Here is a 780-nt window from a genome sequence, read left to right on the forward strand (position 1 = left end):
TGGGAATATTCTCTAAGTGGCCAGCAGGTATTTCAGTCATCATGGGTTATTTTGAGCTAATTGACTTCTAGAAAAGGAAACCTGTTGCTTCCCACCTCTCAAACTGTACAAAGTTAGCTCTGTTTGCTTTTGGCCATCAGATTAATTTATTCAGGGCTACAGCTCAGGCTCTTACTAAGCTCCCAAGGAACAGCCAAAATTCTCTCCAGTGAATTCACGCCTCTTTTGTGTTTAGCAACTTCTTGGGGTGAATGGAGACAAAAATAGATGAAAAGGGGTGGAAGGCTGAATAACAACAAATAAATACAATGCCTTTAGACTCTAATAAACACTGAACAGGCAGCCATTAACATTTCCCTATTGATTTAGCTGATTCTTCTTCCTTGGATCATCCAGTATGAGATTTCAGTTCCACACGTATTAAATTCCTGGGCAAGCGCTAGTTAAATTATTTGGCCACGTTTAAACAAAATTGAACATTCAAAGGAAGCAGTAATCATTGTGATTCAGTGTTAGTAAGCTGGATCATTACCCTGAGCAGCATTCCAGTAAAGACCCATCATCTGTTCTAAAGGGATAGAATAGTACTTGGGGTGGCCACATACCACAAGCGGCATCAATAACTTCGGTGTGTGGCATGCAGCAGACCAGGGAGGGGAGAGGCAATGCAGAGGCAGATAGGGCAGGGGGTGCAGAAAAGACCGAAGTGCTCAATGCCTTTTTTGCCTCAGTCTTCACAGGCAAGGTCAGCTCCCAGACTAGTGCACCTGGCAGCACAGT

The sequence above is a fragment of the Gavialis gangeticus genome, unplaced genomic scaffold, assembly GCF_001723915.1.
Source record: "Gavialis gangeticus isolate Ggan-Ray unplaced genomic scaffold, GavGan_comp1, whole genome shotgun sequence".
Classification (NCBI taxonomy): Eukaryota; Metazoa; Chordata; order Crocodylia; family Gavialidae; genus Gavialis; species Gavialis gangeticus.